At 33.6% G+C, this 25439-nt stretch overlaps 1 pseudogene across 1 annotated transcript; it reads right to left on the bottom strand.

Annotated features, from left to right (window-relative positions):
* Positions 1–9110: 9110 nt before the first annotated feature.
* Positions 9111–24934, bottom strand: LOC143223363 (uncharacterized; annotated as a pseudogene). Its single transcript, XR_013012879.1, has 2 exons — positions 24744–24934; positions 9111–19826 (listed from the first exon to the last, which is right to left on the bottom strand). The product of XR_013012879.1 is annotated as an uncharacterized LOC143223363 (transcript).
* Positions 24935–25439: the final 505 nt, after the last annotated feature.

The raw sequence follows: 25439 nt of genomic DNA, 5'->3' as shown, positions 1-25439 counted from the left end.
TGCATTCTTCGCTTTACAGCTCCAGAGCAAAAATTTTTGTTGTTACCAATTATTCACATTTATATTGTGATAAATTTTAATTTTGTCTCTACTTAATCTGTTTTTTATTGATTATAAGAGACTGGTGACAGTTCATCCCACATACATCGATATTATATGAAAGTCACACAAGAGAAAAATAAAAGGTTTCTAGAAACCTCGAAGGAGTCGAGTCCACAGAGCGCAGTAAGAACATATTATTCACGAGCTGATGAGCAATGCACGTAGAATGAAAAGTGCCACAAGCATTCTCCCAACTACATGATGTGAAATCCATGCTTGTACTTCATCTACTCTGTTATTGAATTTTCTGAAATTTTAAAGCACACGGAAGCAGTTATTGAGCATTAGAAGTAAAATATTTTACGAGATAAAATAAATTTTCTAGATCCCTAATTCTTCTCTGAGGTTTATTTCGCTTAAAGACTAGCTGTACGTTTAACCTATCGAGAGACTTAACGAAAGAAAAAAATGCAGGTAATTTTATGTTTTTAATGGACTGTATATTATCTCGTGTTTCCCTAGCTTATGTAGTAATTATTTTACCGTCACGATCTCCACGAAGTTACTTGAGAAAGTTAGATATACGAACGTTAAGATCCTAAATGATGACTATAACAAAAGGTTAAATCAGTTTCGCTCCCAATATTTCAAATATATAATATATCCGCAGAATGCTACATTGTTTTGTACACGGTTTATAAGTTACGTAAACTGGTATTTGATATTTTCTAGCTGAACGGAACATTATGGGTGAAATAGCCAGGACTAGATAATCAAAAACTCAGGCACATTTGACCTTAAACTTGAACTGTTAAATAAAGAGATAGCAAGCAGTAAGACAGTAGTATTCGTTGCGCACATGGTAACAGAGTTATTGGCTATTACTTTCATAACGCAACACAGCCGAAAATGCACGAAGTGTTTTTATTCGCGTCGCGAGCGAGCTTGAACTTTGGGAGAATGAAACTTCCTATATGCTTTGCTGCTGAATTCTATTCAGAAACATGTAATGGGAGGTTTGAGCTTTATAGCGCCATACAGTAGCATAGTGGTAAATCTAAGAACTTCTAACGTTAAAAAAACCGGTTTCGATGCCCGAAATGGGCAAAGTACAGCTAACCTATTATGATGATTTATACTTAACTACGAACAAAGCCTTCAGAAGCTTTGCAACTAAGGATCATGTTCAGAAACTTGTATTCAATTTCGTAAAATGTAAACAAAAAATATTATATAGACTTCCAGGCTATGTACGGTCTTTCTTTGAAGAAAAGAAACAAAAATTTCTTATCTAATGGCAAAAAACATTGTTCACAAAACTAGAATACGGCTAACGTTTTAGAATAAGCAAAAATTACTTTTCGATAGTTATACATGTCTACAAAACCTAGCTAAATATTATAGTTTTAAAACTGAAAAAACGAGTTATGTTCTTCTGGGCTACAAAAAAAGTTGAAACATCATGTTCGGATGTTAACACTTTCAATGGATAGGTTTGGTTTGTTTTTAAGTTTCACAAGGGTACTCACAAAAGCTGTCTGCGCTAGTTGTCCCTAATTTAGGGGTATCTGTACGCATCCGTATGTTTTTTTTTTATAACAAAGCCATACTAGGCACTCTGCTATGTCCACCGAGGAGAAATTGAGCCCCTGATTTTAGTGGTGTAAATCTAAAAACTTACTGCTGTCCCAGCGTGGGATAATTTAGCAGTGACATACGAGACTGAAGATTCCGAACCAACACCACTCGCCGTCCATTCTTGGACTATTTTATCAACGAGCCCGCAATATGTAGATTGCAAGTCCGGCGCTCTTACCACCAGAACATGCCTGTAATGAACAGACGAAGAAGTTTATGAGAAAGCAAGAAAAAAATAAATGTTAAGCCTAACTTCGTATTGCAACATATCACCTAAATCAGAGAACATTTTGAGGTTTGTAAGTAAAGGCAAAATAATAATTAGTAGCCTATTCCTATTTTTAAAAAAAATATTTAGAAAACGTACATATATGTATACAATTTGTTATACCTTCAGTAAAGAGAATCTATGTTACTAAGGAAACTTGTATGGGTAAAAAAAACCACTGCTGAAATAAAAAAATGGAAAACAGTTAAAAAGAAGACGTTCTTGTTATGCTGTGATTTAAGAAAAAATTACGGCAAAAATAAAAGGCAATGCACTAATGTGTAAACTACATGCCTTATAAAGGTCTCTGTGAATGAACGAAAGGCGTTGAAACCGTGATGCTGGTTCGTAGAATGTTCTGAGATGATGGCGGAGATTACTACAGCACGCAGCCACTCATATATTACATTGTCGTTTGACAAGCTAGTTTGATTGAAGCCACTACAAAAGAAACTCTTTACTGCTCGTCCTTTCCAATCGTCAATATCATTGATTTCCCTACTGACGCCTTTTCATCGAAGGTATCTTCGTTCGTGGGACAAAACTACCTCTCAAAATACTAGTTTCACGTCAGCCGGAGAGGATTTATTGACAAAGCATCTTTCTGTAGCTCTGCTGAACACAGCGGGTTATGATGATTTATTCCCAACAGGCTGAGAGATCTGTGTCATTTCTCAACTCTCTTTTCCGAGATATCCCTCAATTTTGTTCTCCTGTACTCTTCAAAACCGAGTATTAAAGGCACACCCGTGGCGTTCCTTAAACGTAGTCAGTAGACAACGACTGGCTATCACAAGCCTATATAAAAATAATATCGTTCATACAGAAGGGAGAAAAAAGGGCCAGAGTTTTAAAACAATGCGTTACATTTACAGGCATCAAACACTTTAAAAAAACATTCTTTTGTGCTAAAGAAGACTTAAAGGCATCCTTGTTTGCATACTCGATATAACTTTAAAAGGCTAAACTTTTATTTATTATACCGTATTAAATCTGCAAAAAAACTTGAAAAGTACGTTGGAAGATGTTTTCGCCCTACATGGTTGCCGACTGGACCGGCCAACCGGCTGTTAAAATGCTCGGCTTAAAAAGTACTGGTTAAGCCGAAACTAGTGGGGACTGAAGTCCTTACGGAGGTGTGTACAGGTAGCACGAATTATTTATATTGCAGCGAAGCTACCAATGTCTGTGTCAATTAATATAGTAATTCACAAAAAAGTACCTTGATAACAGAGGTAAAAGTAAGAGTGAAAATACACATTATGAGACTGCTTATTCATTTGTTAGAATTGTAGTTAATTTTAACAGCACCATTTTTACACATTGAGCACACGAGCACCTGCAAGCCACATTTCGCAAAACAAATCCAACAATGTAATAGAAATATATGAGAGCTATTGTCGTGTTGAAGAAACAAATGTTAACACTGACTCACGAAACACGTTAGGTATTAAAATACCAATTAAAAACATAACTAAACTTAAATAAGGATGAAATACTTCTACACTGGGTAAAGAGTACATCAAACTTCTTACACAAGCTGTAGAAGGAAACAAAAACTGACTTTAAACATCAACCTAAAATAACGTGTTGTAGCAGAAAAGTTAAAAGTTTGCAGTAAGTATTATTTATTGTGTTATTACTGGGAATAGTATTTTTTTATTTATACACTCTATCGTCAATATCACACTAAGAAAATAATCAATCTGGCTATCATGTCTACATAAAGATAATATCTTTCACAGAGATGGGAAAGAAAAGTACCAGTGTTTTAAGATAATACGTTACATTTTCAGGCATAAAACGCTTTAAAAAAACGTTTTTTTGTGATAAAAAAATTGACTTAAAGGCATACTTGTTTGTATACTCGATACAACTTTAAAGGCTAAGTTTTTAACTGTTATACCGTATTACTTCTGTGACATAACTTGAAAGCACGTCTTACTTCTTTCCATAATTAAAACTACAAAGAAAAAATAATCATATTCAAAAGGGTGAGGAACGTTACGAAAAAAACTCGTTTGTAAAGCAAAGTACTAACAGAACTGTTCATTAAGAACTCTGGCAGAAGAGGTATCATTTCTGACACAACCATACAAGATGTTATTCTTGTTGTCGCTAATAGTAATGGATTTCCTAGTCTTCACGCAAAATAACGGGCTATAAAACAACATTCTGCAAGACGAAGTCAGAAACGCTAGGGACCATTAGTAATCGCAAGAATAACTCTGTAGATATGTACTAATAATCCTATCTTCCTTGTCCCACTATCTCGCATATGATTGAGAATCTACTTGTGCTAAAATTCATGATAAAGACTTTTTTTTTTTCCTTCTCATCTCACGGGACGTCCGTCACTCCCATAAGACTGCTTCGCGTTTATATTTTTGACTTGTTTTTCCGTAGCGCTGATTCTGTTTATTGAGATGGGATACGAACCTTTTACTGAAATATCACTTCAGTGAAAACAATGATTTCTAAATAAAAAAGGTTATCTGGTATTTTGCGGTCTAAACAGCACCTTATGTGACACAAGGCCTCTATTGCCAGGTCACTGCCCTCACACCTTAGGCATAGCCATTTTAAAACCAAAGTTACTACCGACCAAAACAAAAACAACCAATCAATAACACTTAGTACCTACACAGCTACTCTTCCGAAATTGTGTTTATTTGTTGTTAATAAACACAAAAATACAAAATGGGCTATCTGTGCTGTGCCCACCACGGGTATACAAAGCAAGTTTTCAGCGTTATAAGCCTTCAAAATAGATTTACTGCCACAGTTATAAAGCGTCAGAGGTACAAAGCAAGCCAGCCAGTAAATGTTTATATATACCCACACACACACGTATGCACCTAACTTATAAGAGAAACTTCTGCAGTTTACGTAATATCCGTTATTCGTTTAGGGGTAACAGCAGACTTTTAAAACTGCGATAATTGTCGTTGCACAACAATCAACGAACTGGTGTCCATTAAACATTTGAAGCTTCTGACATTCGGTCAATTGTAAAGTTATTCAACAAAAACGATACTTTAACGTAGAAATAAAATACAACTAACACAAACAAAAATAAGTAACTGATAAACACGACAATACCAAACAATATCACGTATTGTGATTATTAACTTCAAGAAAAACTATTAAGGAAGAGACACAAGTAATGTGATGAAAACGTAAACAGAAAGGTAACTGTAAAATGTACAAAACCGAATACAGAATGAGAAGAAAAAATCAGAATCTAATTACAAGTTGCTTGTGAATCATTTCTCTTTCCACTTATTAAGTTAGAATACTGCCAGCGACAGGAGGTTACTGTACATGAAACAGCGGAATAAAAACCATTGTAACAAAAACGACTAGTGACATGTGCCATGCAGTACAAATGACAGTATTGCAGTTGGGGAAAATAACAAAAAAAAAAAAAGTGTGTTGAAGTAATAAAGGAGGGAAGCGAAACGATGAGGGGAGGGGGAAAAAAAAGATAGAAGGTTCTCTCCTTCATTACGATCCACTTTTGCTGGAAGTTCGATATCTATATTTTGTGAGCGACCTTTAGTAACACAAGTGTACGAGCATAGTTCAACTGATCGAGTCGGCCCGACCTGATAAACAGTCGCTCTGTCATGCCACAAAAACTAGCTTTGAAGTCTTTGTCTTGCTGATTGAATTACTAGGGACCAAATGGACAAGGGTTTAAATGCTGGGCTCGCCAGCTCATAGATCTTGATAAAGTACAGATAGGCAGCGACAGTACTAGATTGGGCAGTAATTGAAGAAAGGCGAGGCGAAGAAGCTATAAGACCTTCTAGCCAAAGATAATGGTGGTATTATTGTAAAGGGAGGAGGGAGGGGTGCATAAGTTCACAGAGAGGAAAATTCCAATCCTTACAACCCAGTCACCAATGGCATATTTCCAGGAAGAAGGAGGAGTTGCCCGATTTCCTGTCATAAGCTAATCTAGTCATGCTGCGACAGGAAGGATGAACCTTCACTGTCAGGTGGTACGGTAGATATAGTTTAAAAAGAAACCTATACAAGTCCATGAATCTACTTCCTCCCTGTTCGAGATATTCGATATATTTAAACTGAAACTTTTTATCTGTCAGAACTACTTTCCACGAAAGGCAAGAGACCGACTTCTTTAAATTCCTGAATCAAGAGGAAGAGAGAATACAAAACAACTAAAATAAAGTAAAATGTAGAATAAACATAAGACAAAATACGTAACTCTCACATAAATTACTTTATTGGCAAACACGTTCTTCTGGCCGTTTAGAAATTCGTTTGTTTTTTCCACCCTTCTTCAAAACGTTATACATATTGGGATCACACACAATTTTATTTTAGAAGTCATTAACTCAGAGAATAAATAGGGCAGATGTGACAGTAATTAATGTGAGCGTGTGAAAACAGTTTATTTTGGATATTCGAGCACAGCTACATATACAAGACTACATGGTTAACCCTAATTTTGGGTTGATACACTAAAGAGAGGGAAAGAAGACATTAAACAGCACCCAACACTAACTTTTAAACTACTTTATTCTAACCGAACGGGGATTTGGCCTCGATCTCACACCCCACACTGAAAGACTGTGTAGCAGCAATAAAGTGCAAGCGATGTATCCTCCATTTACAGTCCGAGTAGGTTAAATACCGTACTAGGTTGGACTGTCACCCGAACTACCTCACCGAACCCGGTTCACATAAATATTTATCCACTTAGTTTTGATTCATGCACAACTCTAATGACAATTCTACATCTTCCATCTTTTCTCCGTGTATGCTCCTTCGATATTTTCAGAGATACACCCATAAATCTGAAAACCATACTGGAGAATACCAAAATCGAAAACAACTTGAAATCTGGTCACATTACATGAACTCGATACACTTGGAAATTAAAACAACGTGGTTACAAATCAGTGAAACCACGCGAGTCGCATGTCATGAATATTTACAAATCATATTTATTGATAACAAAAAACTAGGTGAGGTAAATATTTCAAAACTGTTCAATGACATCAAACACTATTTCGTTCACACTGTGCGGATATAAGAGTGGGGTGCAAATCAAAGGATACAACGTTTGAGATATGGGCGAGTTGTAAACGTGGTACCCAATATTGTTATTCAGTTCAAAACCCTTATGGTAGAAGGTGCTGCTTCTGGGTATTAGTTCGAATCTAGGATAGGACATACTTAGATCTTGGTCATTAATGAGCCATACGCATAAGGTGTCATTTAGGTTGAAAACGTTTACGTGATTTTAAAATAATTATGTGCTTAGTATTTAACATGCCAGTTGATGTCTTTAAATAGGCCTATTTATAGAGGTTTACATATTTAAAGAACGTTCAAAAATCTTGTTTAAATATAAAAAATAAAAGTACCACGTGGTTGGTTGGTGAAATAAATACGCACTGTATTTGTGTACATATGCATATTATGTATTTTGTTCGCTGTTGACTTGAGACAGAAGTTTAGAAAAAAATATTTACATCTCGCAAAGTACAAGTAATAGACACAAAATCCGCTGTTCTGTTTTTTTTCCTGGTTAACAATAATCTTAAGTTTCCAATGAAGACACTATCATCTCAGTTTTCCTAACGTTTCGAAATGTGATTGGTTGTTGAGAAGGGAAGAATAACTTGTACAACAGTTACGTCAGAACTATATTTCATAATAAACAGATCAGAGGTGTGATTTAAAACTGTCTTGTAGAATACTTACTCTGCTAAGCAGGTACTTCGTTGCTATGGCAATTGCATGTGACGGTATAAAACCTATACAATTACAATTTTTTCAGATAAAAACCAAAACCGATCAAACATTCCTGTCACCTTAGTGCTTTCTAATCGTATTCTTAGGTCACATATCGATGTGTAATCGATATGTAATCCTAACCTTAGTACAGTGCAGTTTTCAACGAAGTATTAATTTAAAACCATCGCAGTTGAGATTCTAAAACAAACGTCTATGAGAACTCCACAATCAACATCCTGTAATAAAGTTAACCACGTGAACCACCACCACCACCACCAACAAAAACAACAACAAATAGGCATCTTTCATCCCCTCACTACAAGTATTAACAACCGTCAGTTTTTCGGCTCCGATAAGATTAGATGTTTTACGAAGTCACGCTCGACTTATCACTTCCTTTCAAGAACGTGCTACAGACATGTACCTAACACCTGGTCATCTCCCAGTAAAATATACGCAAACATAATGGGTTTATCTAGAAAATCATCAATAAATTGTATATTCGTAAAGTGTATAGTATTATCAAAAGTACAGCAATTATATGGAAATAAGAACCGTTAAATGATGTATAAAGATTACATTGAAACAACAAAATACAATTTGTAAGTTAACTTGATAAAAACTTTAAGTTACTGTTATATCTTACTTAAGGTTTCTGTTGCTATATTTTATTTAAGAACAGTGTAAAAACTCTAACAAACAGCAGAAATCAAGTTACACATACGTGTCTACGATTTCAATACTGAAAACCGTAGGATTGAGGTTCATCTGTTTTAACCTCATGCGTATATTAGTTATCAGATTATGCTTAACGTCGCAAGTATAATCAGTGCGCCACACCACAACTATCAACTCTAGTTAAAGAAGTTTGGTGCCATTCATAAGACGATGTTTTACTGTAAACCTAATCCTAGAGAACTGTTCTTAACCTCAGTATCACCCAAAAAAATTATTTTCATATTTGTGATTGAGAGTGATCTAGCTATTACGGAAGCTCAAGTACAAGATGGTGGTGCTGAGACAACACGGGGACACAAAACTGGGAAATAATAAGTCAAAGATCCAAAACTTGTTACTTGAACCCATATTTCTACTTACCTTTCGCAATATTTTAAAACATTATTTTCCAAGTGTGACCGGCGAAAAACAAACTGTACTTACGTGAGATAACTTCTGAACAAGTAACTGCATGTTCCCTATTTTGATTAAAGAAACACACACACACATTCCTGAAACTTTTCTGAGAGGACGTCATCTGCAAAAAACAATAATGCCACCACAAAGAGACTGAATCTGTGTTGGCATGGTTTCTCTTTCTAATCAGGAAACAAGTAGTAAAGGAAAAAAAACACACAAAAAAAACATTCAGATCAGGCAAACAAAAAGTGAATAAAGATCAAATCGTATACTTTATTGAGGTAGCGTCAAACAGATTTAGATGAAAATACATTTCTAATCAGAGCTCTTCTCGAACATATGTACATTACATGCAATACTGTAACTTCTTCATGCTTTGTAACAACTGGTTTTATGGCTGGACTAGACATAACGTAACACTATGTGTGCTCTTAATGAGCAATTCATTCAAAACATCAACAACTAATAAAAAATAAACAAAATAATGCAAGCAAATAATCTGATACAAGAGATCTTACGATAGTGACTTCTATTTAACAAATATTTTAGCAACACCCACATAAAGGACAGAGAATGTAAAAACTGATTTTAAATGCTTGAATATCAAATTTAACTCATTTTAAAACACGTCGCACGCTCTCCTCTACATTCAATGTATTTCAATGTTTATGTGGCGACCATGAATATGCTAATAAATATCGGCTTGTACGTCATATTTGGATGTAAGTTTTTGTCGGTGTAGTTTATGGCTTACACAGACGTATCTTAAAACACGTTCACAGGTTGCATATTTTAGTATTAAACAAAGAGTAGACCTGGACACGGCCTGTTTTGATGCCAATATAAAAGATATTAAAATGATAGGAGTAAATACATTTTTTTTAATATTATAAACCTCTTGAACAAGTTCTTAAAGCAAGGACAATCTTTACTTACAACAAGGCCTAAGCAAACGTTTAACGCTTTTTAAAGCAAGGGTTTTTGTAGTTTCAAACACTGTTCTGTATTTTATCGCTAATATTTTCTCCTATATGAAAGGAGAAAAAAAATCTTTATTGGGTTATTTAATAAAATTACGTTGATATACTACTAGGATGAGTCAATATTTAGTATCCGAGTCATCATAAGAGGTAGTTCTACACTATTAGAATATTAAATTGTTTTCCCTTACTAATAGTTACATTCAAGGTATCAACAAAATGGGTTTTATCAATTTAAATACATTGGTTTCGCACACTTTAAGGCAGGAAGGGCGACATTTCCATATTAATAACCCCACTGACAACAGCTAAGTTTGGTAGTATTGCAGTAATAACCAAAATGATTACTAATCATATGAAGTCAGTTACCAATTCAAAAATATGCAGTAATTATAATTTTGCTTATGTTCTCCTTTATACATTAAATCGGCAGTTCAGTATTTCTCCTGGCCCAATACCGTCCTCCACGCGATGGCTCAACGGCAAGTCTTTATACCGCTAAAATCCGGAGTTCGATCGCTGCAGTAGGTAGAGCAGAGACAGTCCTTTGTGCAGTTTAACGCTAAACTAAATGAAGCGAAGTTAACCCAATACTTCGACAACAGCGTAAAGATGTACCTTAAAATTTAAAATTAACAGTGCGTTAGCTCCAAAAGAAGACAGGAATATGGAGAGTGCGCACATGAAACAGCTATATGGACTACAAATATTAAATAGTTCGGGCTTCCTTCACCACCTACCGTGACTAACGCATATAAAACAGTTAAAACCTTCTGAAGCCAGCGTTCACGGCTGATCCCCTTCTGGCAAAGCTAAAAACGCGACCGTCTGTTATTACATATGGTTGAGATGTGGTGGTGGTCAATAATCGATATTAGATCTTTCCACAAGCCTAAATTCAGTGCGTAATTTGCAGCGATGTACAACCCAAAATTTTCAGACTATACATGAAAAGAGGGTTTTGTGGAAAACAGAGTACAGAATAGCTTTGTTAGTCAAAAAAGGGCTATAGAGCAAGGGCCCAAATTACGTGTGGCAGATTTAGATGCGGAGAGTGACTCATTTATTTACTTATTTTGAAAGACGGCCCTTCCCACCTCCCACTTCCCGCACGCCCAGTGCAACTTCGTTTTAATATTTTACACGTGCCGACCACCCCAGCAGACAGTACTGTTTATCCGGTCACCAGCTGTGGCGTTAACAAACGTCTCTCCACCTCCATCCACCCTATTATAAACCTCATTTTCAAAGTTTCCGAGGTCTCATCAACAGTCCCCCCGCTTTTCTGAGCGTAGTTATTAAAACTAGCAGAAATTAGCTCGCTCTAGTAAATACAACCGTAAAGCATATGTCTGTTCACGGTCACAAACCGAATGTTTCGACGTAATGTTTATGTATGCACAAGGGGATTACAACGCTGTAGGCGCATGCGTGTTGTGATGCTTTGATGATTTTGATCAGTGTGCTTTATTCCATAAAAAGCGCCGATAGTGTTACTTCTTCCTTCTAAACGTTAAATAATTTTATCAGAATATACGTGTACACAATAAAATAACTAAGTTATATTATATACTTAAATCTCATCCATATTACTCAACAAAAATAAATAAAAACAAGCCAAACTATTTAGCTTGCATAATAATACGATTCTGAAACATAACATCTGAATGTGCACTTTAACACCGTGTTTGTTTGTTTGTTTTTAATTTTGCGCAAAGCTACACGAGGGCTATCTGCTATAGTCGTCCCTAATTTAGCAATGTAAGACTAGAGGGAATTCAGCTAGTCATGACCATCCGCCGGCCAACTCTTGAGCTACTCTTTGACCAGCAAATAGTGGGAATGATCAGGACAATATAACGCCCCCATGGCTGAAAGGGCGAGCATGTTTGGTGCGACGGGGATTCGAACCCGCGACCCTCAGATTACGACTCGAGCGTTTTAAACCACCTGACCATGCCGAGCCTATCAAAGCAATAGTTTGAGAGTTCCATCATCTATTGTACAACATCATAAATTCTAGCTTGTTTCCAGCGGCGAAATTTAAATATACTATTAAGTCAGTGTTTTATTTACGTCATAATAACAAGTGCGCGATAAAATAACAGACACTGTCGCGTTAAATGTACGTACCATGCAAGCTAATTGTGCATAATAAAGTTGGTAAATTAACGCCCACGAATAGGTACGTACGACAAGATGTTACATTGTTTTTTAAAATAAACTATGTAAAGCGATAAGATACCTTTACAAAAAATGAGAGGAGATCGTGCTTCGTGTAAACTCTAGATAAAGAATCCGTTATTCTAACCAACCTTCCTAGACGTTTACTCTCATACTATAAAGTGCAGCAGACGTAAGTTCAAAAACAACTAATATCACCATTCGACCAAACAGAGATGCTATGACGTGTTTTTAAAATGTAATTGTACACTAACTTTTAAACAACTAAAGAATATTTGGAAACGCACTAAGCCTAAAGTAAACACGTGTCCATTTTTGATCTCGGAAAAAAAATTACTGGTGATATTTATATACAAGATAAAAATTAAAATTTTGGGTGTTGCAAAAAAAAAAATTCTGTAAAGAGCAAAATGGTCAGGCAAACAAAAAACAAATGAAAATTAAAATACGGCAAGATTATCAGCTGTTATGATGACCATACACTGACACTTTTGCAAGATTATCAGCTGTTATGATGACCATACACTGACACTTTTGTATATTAAACATAATTTACACCGAGATACAGAAACTCTTTTTACCACACCTTGTTTCCCGAAATAATGAAAAAGTAACACTATTTTCATGCACTCTACGTAAAAACGTCTCTCTGTGTGTATACGAACAGCACGTTTATACACATACATATATATATATATATATGTATATATATCCGTGTATGTGTATACATACATATATATATATATACACACACACACACACACACACACATACATATATATTTATGGATGATAGAATATTCTCATTTCAGTTTGATTACATGCTTCATAGCACTTTTTGATTGGTTAAAATTTTACCTAAGATTTATTTACAAATTACTCTAACTTCAGAAACTTAACACATTTGTTTCAGACGAACATTCTTTAAACACACTGACGAACGTTAAAAATAGCTATGAATTCTGTAAAATTATTAACTGTTGGGTACGCAGACCAAGAGATCCTGGAACAACAAAAACGAACATATTCAAATGAGTAATTTGAAGGTACAGGTGCTGAAGTGCTATTGGTAATTTTCAAGACTAAACAATTTGATCAACATTAACACGTTAAAAACTCAATATCTGACAAACAGCACTGAACACTTATTTTGACTTTATCAAAGATAAAATAAATCCTGGAGTTAAAGATATCTCGAAATTAAAAATAATTGGATTTCTACATTATGTATAGCACATGTGTATATATTATTTATTACTGACTTATAAAATCTAAAACATTTCATATACACACAAAACCATATACAACTAATAATAATTCATAAAAAAATTTAACTGTATCTATAATATTACAAACATAGTACCATAACGTTCTTTTTTTTTTAAAATTTAATACATACTAAAAGTCACTGGCTGAGTACATGCACATTACTAATAAAGTAATTATAATTTAACATTCCAATTTTCAACTGAAACATTCTAGGTTTGACAAAAATATTTTAATTCAAAACACTTTTTTCAAATTATACATTTTATGCATAGTATGTTGTTTAACATTATGATCAATTTTAAAAGTTTCATTTTCAATCCTATAGAAGTTTTCATTTTTAAAACACCTTCAAAGTTGCCTTTCTAATACTGATTTAAAACAAGTTTTTACTTTGATTTCAAGTTAATGATTTTGTCCAATTTCCAAACAGTCATTTTTTTTTGTCAATTCCACACAGAGGTGAATTTTCTGTGTATATATATTGTGTTCAAAAGATTACTTACCAAAACAAGAAAATTACCAATTTTAAAAGAAGCTCTAAATTTAAAAACTATCACTTTTGATGGACAAAAACATTCCTACATATTTGATAACAAAGGCTATAAAAAGACAAAAGGGTCTGGTTCTTTTCAACCTACATTCACATGACTAGATAAATCACTGATAATTTTGACAAGGAAGATATTGATGAAATCATTGTACTTTCACATGCATATCTATGCAGTCTCTAACATAGAAATGCATAACACAATGTAGAAACCCAATTTTTGTTAAAATATTACCTTGATTACATTTTACTCCTTGTTGAAAAATAGAATAAGACAAAAAAATCTGCCCAAAAATACATCTTTTATGTAATTATATTATTATACCTTACAAATGCAGACACCAATAAATTTCTTAATAAATAGAATTAAATGTATTCAATACATAATTTTAATTCTATATTTTTGCTTATATAATTATATCCCTGACTATCTTCATGTGATAAAACAGCACTCTGAAAATTTTTGATTGATTAAATGTAGGTTAAATTTGTTGTTAAACAGATAACACAAAACTAACCTGACTTCACCTTCGTTTAACAAATACCTCATACCTGTCAAAAAGTGGATTACTATTACAACCAGCTTTCACCAAACCTCCACAACTATCACCACCAACTTTCTACTTTTAGAAATATTTATCAATTTCACACTAATAGAGGCAATAACATATCTAGCCAACTTGTGCATCATCTTCCTCATTTGATTGTAATAAAAATAAGACCCTGAGTTAGCTGGAAACAGTTCACAGAAATACTGTCCAAATGTAAGTGCAACTTTCAGAGACTCGTTTCTTTAATCATGAAGCTTTGAGATTTTTTAAGACGTTTGATTTACTTATCTTTTGGATTCCCCACATCAGAAGCCCAACCAATACAACACCAAACTCTCATCTTGCATTCCCTTCATAAGACATACAACAATTCTGAACACATATCTTGTAATCTCCATAAGATTTCTACTACAGCATTGCACAATCATCTTGAAATCTTCACGTGTCTATTGTACTTCTAGATATTCATACTGAAATCTGCACAAGGTGTCTACCACAGTACTGAACACTCATCTAGAAACCTCCAAATAAGATCTCTACCACAGCTACTGACACTTGTTTAGGATATCTAAATTAGAAGCCTACCACAGCTCTGAATATTCAACTTGGAAATCTCCACCACACAGATGTCTATCATAATAATACATTCTCATCTTGAAATCTTCATACAAATTGTCTATCATAGCTATGGATACTCAGATTAAAATCTGTACAAAAGATTTTTACCATGGCTCTGGACACTCACCTTGGAATTTCCACATGAGATTTGTACCACAGCACTGAACACTCACCTTGTAACAAAAGATAAAAGAAATAAAATAGAGAGGCAGAGTCCAAACTGTACATGATAAAAAAAAAAAAAAAAAAACAGCAGCAATGTACCCGTAATGACTGCCATCAGTGATATGATGAAACACACATTATAAAACACTTGAATAGCAACATAATTTTCTTTGGAAGTCCAACAAGTAGAATTTTGATTTTGCTTTCACTCAAGGCTGATGACATAACAGCAATTGCACATAGAAACTAAGATAAACATCCTCACTAAAACTTTTGATTATCAGCATGACTTTTTTCATTCTAATTAGTTTCATCAAACACAGAAAGCTTACTGGAATAACTTCATGGAATTTCCTTATGCTGGTGTCAAAGAAAAAGCTACAGTTGTAGGCTGAGCTATTTTCTGGCAAACAGGAAGGTATACAAGAGATGGTACAAAGGTATCATTTTGAACATTTTCCTCTTTTTCTGGTTGTGACAAGAAAAAGGGTTGCATTATAAAGGTACCAGCTCTACGAGGACTTTGTGGCATGGCATAACTCATAGGAAGCTGACCAGGTACACCAAAGTCAACAGGAGGTAGTCCTGGTTGTAAAGAAAATCCTTTTAATCCAGATTCTGTTGATGTTTCTGAAACAATCTGTCTATTAGCCAAAATACTGGTTTCAGAAATAAAGGAATTCTGCATTTCAGCCCTTCTCAAAATTTCTGGACTATCATTATGCTGTTTGTTGATATGTAACTTTAACATACTCCAGGCTCTAGCAATAAATCCACAGGCAGGGCAACGAATAAATTTTATCATTTTTTGCTGATTTAAAATTGATTTCTTATTGTTATGAAAATCATGTATGTGTTCTAAGCAAAGCTCTCGAGTACGAAACTTCTTATCGCATTTGCTACAACGATATCTTTTTACCTTCTTACGTTGGTTTAGCTGACTTTGCTCATTTTCAGTTTGGCCATTTTCTTTTTGGCTTTGTTCTCCATTAGTCTGCATAACTAAATGTGGTGCTTTTTTAAAAGGGTGAGTTAAATCTTTTGCAGAAAATCCAGATGTTCTGTGACTAAGGAGGTGTCGCTGAAGAGAATGATTGTATCGATAGGCCTTCTGGCAAATCCTACAGAAAAACCTTTTCTCTCCTTCAATGATCATTGTTGTGTGTCTCTTTTCGTGGGCATACAAGTTAGACAGCCAACAACTGGTATATGTGCAGTAAGAGCAGTGATACAATTTTGTCCCTTCTCCTTTTCCTTCCATATGGTCCAAACTTACAGATGTTGTTCTTGGAGATGTACTTCCATTCATTGGATTATCAAGCTGATCTTGGGTCATCTCACTGGAGGAATCTTGAGTTATTTTTATCCCTGAGTTATTGGTGATTCCCAACTCTTCAGTTGAAGTGTGATGATCCTTGATCAGGTGAACCTGTAGTGCAACTTGATCATCAAAGCTCTGGTCACAGATGACACACATAGCGGGCATATCATTAATAACCACATTTTCAGGACTGCTCTCAATATCTTTTCTGGCAGCATTGTGATCACTGATGATGTGAGATTTTAACCATTTAATGCTTTTGAAACGGCGGTCACAGAGAGGACAAATTTCTGTATAATGACTGAAATACTGGCTGTCAACTAACTCTCCAGGTAGCAAGTTTTGATTGCTAATTACTGCTTGTTGAACAGAAGGTTGAGACAAACATTCTTTATTTGGAGGAGGTTCGACATATATCCCATGAGTGTTTTGTTTGTGAACTTTCAGAAAGTATTTGCTGCAAAGTTCTTTTTGACACACATCACAGGTTACTCCTCCAATTGTACTGATCTTGGCTGCTTCTTTTGGCTGTTCATTGAGATCAATGCCATGCATTTTTTAACATATGAGTTTTCATAAAGTATTTGTTACAAAGTTCCTTATTGCAGATATTACAAAAGTTGGAACCCGTGCGGGTTTTTGGCTTATTGTTTATATTCGGGGAAGAAATTGGTTTGCCTGTACTTACTAATTGTGGAGACTTTAGAGAGGCTTGGTCAGAAGGGGTTCTGGGAGATGTCCTATTAATATCATCTGCCGGAAGATTGTGAATATTCTGTTTATGAAGTTTTAAGAAGTATGAATTAGAAAATGTCTTTTGACATAATTCACAAAAAGCTTCAGAGTCTTGAAGTGTAAAAGGAGGTGGTAACAATTGTTGATGAAATAATGACTGTTGAAATGGCAAGGAATTGGTCACTGCTTTCTGTGGAGAAAAGGGCAATGCATTTTTTTCCATCTTCATTTAACAAAAGTCCATGTTCGTTCATCATATGTGCTCTCAGATAATATTTACTGTCAAACTGAAGATTACAAACACTACAAGCAACTTTGTTCTCATTAATTGTTAGAGGTGCATTCAGTTCTCTGATCATTGTTTGTAATCTCTGAAGGTCCTGGCCAGAGGACTCTTCAGTCAAAGATGTACTAATTGTAGCCTTTTGTTGAAGCACTACTGAGGTAGTGTAGTTACAAGCACTGCATGTATTAGGGGACTGTTGGTGACAAACTGGAGAGCTGGATTTTGACTTTTCATCTTCTTCTTTGATATATGGAATGTTATGAGTGTAAAATTTATGCATTTTAAGAAGATACTGACTAGCAAAGGGACGATTACATATTTCACAGGTTAATTCCCCACTCCGTTCTCCACATACAATAATATTTTCTTGTTTACTATGAGTTTCCTGAAACAAAGTTATTGGAATGTTACTTGAAGAAGGAAGTTCACCTGCCTCAAGAGTTGGTGAAGATGTAATCTGTTCACCAGAGTGTGAAAACTTACTACCAGACTCTGAGATACTAATACCATGTTTGTTAAGTTTGTGTGTAAGTAAAAAATACTTGTTACAAAATTCTTTGCAACATAATTCACAAAATGCATCTACATTGATTACTCCAATCTCACGTAGCTTTTCTGGAGTAAATACTGCACCACCTTTTTCACTGCTTGACGAATCTTCTGTTGGAACAATGGAAGCTTTGTTATCAACAGTTGTAGAAATATTTGTTGAAGAAGACATAATTGTTTCTGTAGCAGAACATGACTTAGATGGTACATTTGGATTAAATAAGCTATTCTTTTGTATATTAAATAGAGTTGGAAAGTTCTGTATGGAAGTTTCACTGGAAACATTAGGTGGTGAACTGTTATTATTCTTTTCAGAGGAAAGAGTTAACCCTGGAGAACTAGATGTTGATGTTGCTGGTGAGGTACCCGTTTTATAATCATTTACTGAATTTTGTAGACTTTCTGCAATACCATGAACCTTATGTTTATGGTTTTTAAGAAAATATTTATTAGGAAATTCCTTCTGGCAAATTTCACAGAAAACCTCTAAGTTCATAACTGCCTGATGTGGTGTAGATGACCTGGTTGGAGGATTCTTAAGTAAGGGTGGAGGAAGAGAAACTGGATTGGCTGAGGTGCTATTGAGAAATGCTCCAGGGAATGAAGGGGTAACCATTGTTTCTGATGAATAAATTCCATGCTTGTTAGCTTTATGGGTTTTAAGGAAATACTTATTACAGAACTCTTTGTTACACAGCTCGCAATAAGCTTCTGGATTGAAAATGCGAATGGCTGAGTTTGGACTATCAGGGACTGTTTGATTTTGCCCTTGAATGTGAGGAAGAACAGGGAAAAGAAATGGTGCAAAAGAGTTTGGAAACATGGTTAAAGGAAGAGACATGTTTGTTGGCCTCCCATCTCCTGTGGGAAACATGGTTAGAGGAAGAGACATGTTTGTTGGCTTCCCATCTCCTGAGTGGGATATAGGTATTAATGGAGGCATACTTGGAAATACAGAGTTTTTAGTATAATACCTATTATCTAGAGAACTGCTACTGGCACATGAAATTGGCATTAAGGGAAATTTTTGTTCATTAAACGTTGTAAAAGATGAGACCTGATTGGCTCCAACTAAATTTAAATCTCTCTGGGCTTCAGTACTGCTTGCTTCTATGCCATTTAATGAGGTAGATCTGTTATGAGACTGCTGCTGAAGCTGTTTTTCAAGTAGCTTCTGGACATGCTCTTCTTCTATATGAACTCGCAAAGATTCTTCATTTTGAAACATACTATTACAATGCTGACATTTCAATAATGATTCTTTGTTTACTTCAGACTCCTTTGTGCTATTCTTGTGTTTGATCTCCAAGTTTAAGGCCTCTTCTGGAATTTTTGAAGCCAGTTCCTCACTGTCCTGAGTTTCAAGCACCTGCGTTGTGTGATATCTCACCGGGTTACTCTGTTTGCGTCTTTTTTTCGCCCCTTGTTCTGCATACACTGCAGGGTTAAATGCAGATCCATTTTCATTAGTTTGATCCACACTGTTTCCATTTTCATCTCCAGAGCAACCTTGAGCATCCTGATGAGGAGAATCATAATCACTGGAGCTTCCTTCAAGTGTTGGAACATTACTAAAAGAATACAAAGTGCTAAAGTCATTTTCTTCTATTACTGATGGTTCTTCCATGTTCTATCTTTCAACCTCCATGTGAGATAAAAGTAAGAGATAAATTCCAAAATCTCACACAAGGAAAAATCTTCTGTTTGATGTTACAAAGTAGATAATACTATCCATGATACTTTCTGGCTTTTCTTACTATACATTCTGCAAAACAAAGAAAATATACAACTTAAATGCTCCCAGCTAAGAGGATAACCTTTATAATATTACTAATAGGTTAGTGTTCAATCAAAGAATTAGGTTTATGTTAAAATATTATTTCATCACATATCAAAAGCAAAAAAAAGCCTGTATCAAAAACATAAGATTTTAATGATTAATTTTCAAAGTTACACAAGAAAAACAAAACTGTGGATATTAGTCTAAACTTTAAGCTGTCTCCTTACTAACAATATTTAGTTCCATTTCTGAGACACACTCATCTACCAATATCTTTAAAATATTTATTTTATTTCCCTACAGCTAGGAAAATTGAAGACATTTCAAAAAGGAAATAATTGAAAATAACTACCAGAAATTTTAAACAAAAAAAATTAAACACATGTGCAACAATAACATGTTTTAGACAAGTAAATAATACTGTCCTATTACATAATATACCACGATTAAACAATAGTGCACTTAAAGAAAACAGTTCAGAATGATATGGAAAATGTATATACGTTCATATCACAGGAAAAATTCATTGGATAATTTAAACAGCCAATGCTTGAAGACCATTTATCCCTGGGAAATATTTTTACTATGAAATATTAGAGCAAAAATGAATGCATATAGTATGTAATATGATTTAAATAAAGCTGTTTTTACGGTACATGTAGGTCGCACAGATAATAAACACTAAGCCTTGATATGTTGATAAAATGGCTCCTACAGTTAGAGATAAGGTTTGTGATTTGTGGCATTATTTTTCATCTTATTTGATTTGATACATGACAAACCATTCTCGACATTCAGTGTTTTGGACATTTCAGTGACGTCTGAAACTACTTCATGGTTGTAGTTAAACTATTCTATTAATTACTAACAAGTTCAAATGATTAGTGATATGTGTGTAGCCTTTCACTTGGAGAATGAAAAGGTTGGAAATATGAACCTGAATGCCAAAAATAATATATTTAAACTGTAGAAAGCTTTCCCATTATCCTTTTTTATTTATCAATTCATTTTTTAAAAACAGTGAATTTTAACAAGTATTTTATTACAATCTAACTTGACAAGAGACTTTTTAAAAAGTATTGGGCACTAGTTTTTTTAAATGAAGTATTTAAAGGTTTTGCAGCTATTTTATTTTGTGGTAAAGCCCAAACTAAGAACCTCATAGCACTTGTGTAGTTACAAGTAACTAAATATTATGGAGTTCACAATATCTAATAGAAGGGCTATTTTTTTAAACTTTATTTAAAGTAGCTATACATTTACAACTGCTTGTACACCATCCATGATGTACTTTATATAATGGCTTGTTGGAAAATTCACGATCCGTCTTTCATTTGTACACAAAACTCAATATTTTATACTCTTACTTTTATAGATGTAAAACAGTTTTTAACATGATAAGATTCTGCATTGAAAAACAACTTCTTTTGACATTTTAAAACACAAGCAGTCAATGTCTGATTAAAGTTCTGTTGTGATACTTTAATGATGCAAATGACTGTCAAGAAATTGTTGTTTACTTTTTATTTTTCTTTCACATGAATACATTTGAAGTAAAATTTATACACTAGCACATCTACAAAAAAAAAAAAAACATAGCTACATATTTACAAAATTTATTTTGTAATCTAAGAACACAGCCAATTTATTACAAATATAGAATATCACAATTGAAAATATGAAGGTATTAAAATGTTTGGTTTCCAGGAAATACTCTTTCAATACCTACAACATATGCATATATATATATACAGTAAACAAACAATTATTCTTGACTCCCCCAACCAAACTAAATTCAACTTATGTAACAGACGATATAGCCATCTTCACCATACCGTAACATTACAAGTTTGATATAATTCTTTGATAACTTTTACAAAGTTATTTGGGACTGACTCCCTTTGTCAAAAAATTTTTCTTAGTTAAAATGAGCAAGACAGAGATAGACTTTATAACAAACAATAGGTTTAGTTTAATACATGCAATCCAGTGATTGGCTAGAACTTCTACAAACATGTATGGAATATACACTTGCATTTACTTACAGTAGAAAAATGAAATCTCCACCATCAACAAGAAGAAAATATTACCAGAAAGCCATTCACTATGTAATGTTTGTTTAAAACCTCGGTCACCACAACTTTCGATTAATGTTAAATATTTTTGGAACATATTCACACACAAAAAGAAACTAATATAAATTTCATAAGATGACTTAAATTTTGTATATTAAGTTAGAGATTCTACGAGATAAATACTTCTGTCACAAAACATGCCAAAATTCTTACTATTTACAATGTCCAAGGAAGTACAGTGCTCCCACCTACAGACAATTTGAAATAATGAGTAAATGAGAGAGAAACATGAAATTAAACTCATCAAGAGTGTTTTTTTCTCATAGCAAGGCCACATATGACTAACAGGAATCGAACCCCTGATTTTGGTGTTGTGAATCCATAGATATACCACTGTAACAGCAGGGAATAATCAAGAGAAGACCAGCTGAATGGTAGAGCCATATGCTAACACACTAAATCCAATGATATGTAAGCAACAACAACAACAAGAGATTAACAAAATAAAAGAAAATGCATGTAACATCAACAGATTATCACTTATGAAAAACAAATGCTAAGACATTTAGTGAAAAAAAAACAAAAAATGTCCTCCACAATGTATAAAGTAGGCCTAACATTTTGCAAATACAAACAAATAGCATAATTAATTGTTATGACAACTTGTAATCAACCAGCAGCAAGAAACATTTATGCTTACTTGCACACAATGAAACCACAAGTCTAAGCCATTAGCATTATCTTGTACAAGTATTAATACCACCAAATCAAATGCCTGACACTGTTATCCATTCAGTTTGTAACTGTTTACATTATAACAACTTGTTTTTTGTGAAGTGTTAAACACAGCACTGTTTAATTCATTTACATTATTTTTTACACTCTCATGATGGCAAATATAACAAGCTTTAAAATACAAAAATCCCAATAACATACTCTATATGGTGTATTTACATCTAATAATGCTGAAGTATTTTGTAAAATATACATATCTAATATACACTGGTTAAATAATCAAAGAAATAGTAACTGCTAAGTTCCAAATACAAGATGTCTCAACATTTTGCAAGTCATATAACACATGATTAACCTGACTTAATTAAGAAAACCATTCTTCTGATACAATTAGTAATGTTTTGCTATTAACATTTGAATACAGCAGATTGTGAATCTTAACATTTTCAATTTCTAGCTGCGTTCAACTTTGCCAGTCAGAGCTAGTCACACTCGTTAGAATTACATATGTAACTAAAATATATCTATAACTAACTGAAGTATTCACAAAATTATTCTAGTATTTTTTCCTTTTTGTGGATCAAACTTTCAAAAACCATCTGTATCTTTGTTGTTTCATTTATAACACATTCACAAATACACAAAATATTACAATCCACTGTACCACAACAGATGCTACCATTTTGGAAAGCACTAGAAAAAATAAAAAAAAACCATAAAAACAACAAAAACAATTTTTTGCAAAAACTTTTACATAAGAAAAAATATATAACAGACTAGTTTTTCAAGTATTCAGTACCATAAATTTTTAAATCACTAGTGGATTTCAAAGTCAAAATATAAAAGGATAACTACTGACTAAAATTAACAAAATTAGATTTACAAGTTACAACTATTATGATTATACACAAGTGAGTGCATTCCCCTTGCACATCCCATGTCTGACTAATATTTTAATATGGACATTTTGAACGAAATCTTATTATCTAATCAAGTAACATATAAGTGCATAAAAATAGGATCTTATTCTGATGATTTCATAGAAAACTAGTTTATTATCTAGTAAACAGCTTTAACACATTCTACTGCAACTATGCTGTTTTTTGACTTAAATTGGTGTGTGTTACTTGTTTCTCAAAACTGAACAAAATATAACTTTTATACTTCTAAGATGTCAAATAATTATTCTTTTATTATTAAATTAAATGTGACACCACTGAATCATAATCCTTAAAAGTACTACTTAATAAAATTCCAAGGTATATTTTTATTTTATGCCAATCTATAATTTGTTTATAGGTATTTTTTAAGCAAAACAAAATTTAAAAGCGGAATTAAAGAAATCAGATCCAAATACGTATTTCATAAGCTCAAGGAATTGCAAAATTTGTCAAATAAAGCACAGCTATCAATCAGTTTATTATTAAATAACAACGTATTCAAGCTATAAATAATTAACACATTGCATAACTATACATTTGATCATAGGGTCCAAGAAAGTGGGACATTATTTATTTATGATTAATTTTCGTCATCACGTCATTTATTATGTATGTACTGTTCTAAAAAAAACATTTTTGAGATTTACAATGAATAAAATTAAAGGAAATAGGTCGCCCTTATTAGAATAAACGCTATTCGCATTATAATGCAAAAAAAATATTAAACTTTACAAGAAACTAACACTAACACAAACTATTCAATTCAAAGTTCAAAATGTGTGAGACAGGAAAGCGAAGACGATAACTCCCCTTAGGCTTTCAAAACAAAATTAGAATTTCCACCACGCACCTACCCGTAATTCTACTACGTACGTACAACACTCTGGGCCTCGAATCCAGAGTAACGTAACGGAGTTTACAATACAGTAGATACGGCATCTGAATCAGTGAAAGGAGTACATCAATACTGACCGCTATACAATATAGTAAACGCTTTTTAACTTTAGTTTTCTCGATTACCACTAGACACTAACAAGTTTAAATCAAACTAACTAACAAAGTACACATTTGATACTGAAAAAAACAACTCACAACAAAAAATAAAAGTCAAGGTAAAAAGGGCACATAAAACAATCACGATAAAAACTCACATTGAACCTCACACCTAGCAGTCTTCAGCAGCCATGTTACTTTTAGTGATCAACACCCACAATACCTTGCGAGTCAATTTATGAAATATTGCTCCTTGTATGCGCTAGCGCAGAAATGACTCATTGACGTTGTAAAATGTTGTTTCGTAACTTAATTTTTACTTTTTAGAATAAGTACAAATTCTATGTGATACTTTTATTAAACAATTAATCCAATTTTAGCATATTATATTAACACATTATTGTGCTAGAATATATTTTTGAGCAGTTCTGCCGAATAGGCCACATATACAAAGTTAAGTTTAAAAACATCATTGAAAAGACATGATATTTGTCTCTCTTATAATAATTTCAAATTGCTGCTTGTACAATGTTGTTCTCCACTGACTCAGCGGTAAATTGAGAGACTTGCAATGCTTAAAAGCAGGTTTCGATACTGTTTCGCGTACAACACAGATATTATATTGTGTCACTTTAAGCTTAACTACGAATAAACAAAATTTGCAGAGTGTTTGATATGTAAAATATATTTATGCTAGTTAATCCCTATACAATGTAATGTAGGTGTGTTAAGTTCAAAGATAATGAATGCAAATATGTATTTCATAACATGAACTTTTACAAGAAATTTTGTTCTGTTGTTTGTGGTTAAGAGTTAATGAGCACCAAAGGTAATTTAAAATAAAAGTAAAAATT

Source organism: Tachypleus tridentatus, chromosome 8, assembly GCF_004210375.1.
Source record: "Tachypleus tridentatus isolate NWPU-2018 chromosome 8, ASM421037v1, whole genome shotgun sequence".
NCBI lineage: Eukaryota > Metazoa > Arthropoda > Merostomata > Xiphosura > Limulidae > Tachypleus > Tachypleus tridentatus.
This window is presented reverse-complemented; position numbering and strand designations above follow the sequence as displayed.